A 3,014-nucleotide genomic window follows, 5' to 3' on the forward strand; every position below is an offset into this window, starting at 1 on the left:
TTGCCTGACATGCTCAAGGCCTTGGAGGCAATTCCCAGCACCACAACACATGAAATGTTTCCCTATGGGCCTGCAAAATGGCTCAGTGGGTAAAGGCATTTGCCACTAAGTCTGATGCCTGGTAACCTACACTTGATACCCAGGATCCACATCTGGAAAAAAAAAAAAAGGACTGATTCTGACCTACAGATTCTGACACCATGGTAGACATGCTTCCCACCCTCCACATAAGTAAATAAATATATTAAAAAAAATTTTTACACACATGTGCTATATATATCATGACTACCTTTCATATCAATGATATAGACTATTATATGATTATCTGTGTCTGTTTGTCACTGTCTCTGTTCGTCTTTCTCTCTGTTGTTTGGTATATGCACATCAATGCACATGTAGAGACGAGGAGGGCTTCAGGTGCCTGCTGTATCATTCTCCTCGTCCTTGTTCATTTTTAACAGACTCTTACTGAAATGGGGAGCTAGGCTGGCAATGAGTAAGCCTCATCCATCCATCCTCCTGTCTCTGCCTCTGGGAGTACTACTGTGCTTATAAACATAGATGTACCCTTGGCCAACTCTTTACATGAATGCTGGGGATTTGAACTCAGGTCCTCAAGTTTGTGCAGCAAGCACTTTTTACTCACAGAGCTGTCTTCCCAGCCCCATCACATTGTTGTTAGTGGTTGCATGGTATCTCATGGTTTGTATGAACCAAAATGTAACTATTATAAGATATTCAAATGGCCTCTGGTCATTTTCCGTTCCCAGTATACTTCAAAGAATAATTTTCACATTAATATTGAATTCGCTCTTCACTTATTTCCTCAGGATAAATTCCTGGAAGTGAAACTGGTTTCTCAAAAGCATTTTTAGGGCTTTTGCAATTTATTGCTAAACGGTCTTCCCAGGGGACTATCAATTTGCCCTCTCACCGGCAGCATGTGTGTGCACACTCTTTCTCCGGTGGTTTTGACAGCATTAGCTGGCCCATTTGCTTTAAAATTAAGAAAACAAGCCATGAACATATGCCTGCAGCAGGTGTGAAGCTGTAAAATGTTTTGTTATGCAACCCTAGCTTGCTGTAATGTTGAGAGCAGGTGACATTTATAGCCACTGTGTCCCAGGTAATATGTGACAGGAGTTAATTCCTTTAGTCCTCCAGGTAATTTCATTAGGCAGGCATCACCATCGACTCATATCACATTTGAGGAAAGCGAGACACAGGAATATTAGAAGATGCTATGATTTGAGTGTGTTTTCCAAAGTGTTGTGGGCACTTGCTCCTAAGCGAGAGGGCCTAGTGGAGGGCCTGCGAGTCCTTGAGAGCAGAACCCCTACAATGTGCTGAAGTTCTCCCACGAGCCCATTTTCTCTCTGGCCTCCTGCCCAACCATGAGGTCTTTCCTTCTCATATGCCCTTCCACCACAATGATGACGCCCACCAGGAGGTCATCTCCAAAGTCAAACCAAACCTTTGAATCTTCAGAGCCAGGAGACAGGAAAACCTCATTTCTTTAGAAAATATCCAGACTTAGGTATTTCATTGCAGTAACAAAATGACTAAACCAACAAGGTAACACAGTCCCAGGTAATGAGGGGTGAACTAAGACTTTAGTCACCCCAGACGACAGCCTACAGCAAGTCACATAGTTGCTTTTTTTTCAGGATTCTTGTTGATGTTGCGGAGCACCTGGAGACCTCTCAGATCAGGACTCATGATGGCACCCTGTATTAGATATTTCTTCTAAGGAAGAATATAACAGATAGAATGAATGTATGTATTTATTGGGCTGAGGAGATAGCCTAGTGGATAAGCTGCTCATCTCGAAGGTGTTAGGGCCTGGGTTCAATACCCAGAACCCATGTTAAAAAGCCAGGCATGAACCGAGTGGGGGTGGTGCACGCCTTTAATCCCAGCACTCGGGAGGCAGAGGTAGGCAGATCTCTGCAAGTTCGAGGCCAGCCTGGTCTACAAAGTGAGTCCAGGACAGCCAAGGCTACACAGAGAAACCCTGCCTTGAAAAACAAAAACAAAACAAAAGCCAGGCATGTGGTATGCCCTTGTCACCCCAGCGTGTGGGGACTGGAGACAAGAGGCTACTTGGAGCTCACTGGCAGGCCACTCTACCAAACTAGGGTGTGCTGCAGCCACCAGGTGCCCAAAATTATCTCACTCCCTGTTGGGGGCAAGTCTCAGTTTAAGCAGAGGTCCTCAAGACAACCATAGAGAAGATGCCAAGAATCTACATCCCAGGCCGGGAATAACAGAGTATTTGGCAAAGTGCTTGCTTTGTGAGCATGGGGACCTGAGTTTGCTCCCCAGAGCCCGTGTTTTCTGGTGGTTTACTTATTGACTTGTTTGTTTGTATGTTTTTATTGTCAGCTTGACACAAGGTAGAGTCATCTGCAAGAGCAACTGCAACTGAGAAACCGCCTCCATCAGACTGCCTGTGGGTGAGTCTGCGCGTCCTTGTCTCTATGAATGGTTGATGTGGCTGGGCCCAGCCCACGGTGGTGTGGAGAGGGCCTGGGTAGATGGTCTTGATGTATATAAGAAAGCAAGCTGAATGAAGAAGCTATGAGGAGCAGGACACTACTTAATGCTCCTCGGTGGTCTCTGCCTCAGTTCCTACATGCAGGTTCCTGTCTTGAGTTCCTGCCCTGACGTTCCTGTTCTTCAGTGATGAAGTGTGACCTGAGAGTTAGAAGCTGAAATAAGCCCTGAGTTGCTTTTTGCTCATGGCAGTTTTATCATAACACTAAAACCTCAAACTAAAACACTGTGGGGTTTTTTTTGTTCTTGTTGTTGGTTGGTTTGATTGTGCCTTTTAAGTCAGGTGCCTTGGTGTGCACTTGTAATCTCAGCATTGTGGGGGGAGTGACTAGCAGATCTGTGGGGCGCTCCGTGCCAGTGAGAGACCCTATCTCAAACATACAATCCTCCCCCCAAACAAAAACACAACAGCAGCAGCGACGACAACAACAACAAAGCAGACAACACCTGAGAAATGA

Source organism: Acomys russatus, chromosome 6 (genome assembly GCF_903995435.1).
Source record: "Acomys russatus chromosome 6, mAcoRus1.1, whole genome shotgun sequence".
Lineage (NCBI taxonomy): Eukaryota > Metazoa > Chordata > Mammalia > Rodentia > Muridae > Acomys > Acomys russatus.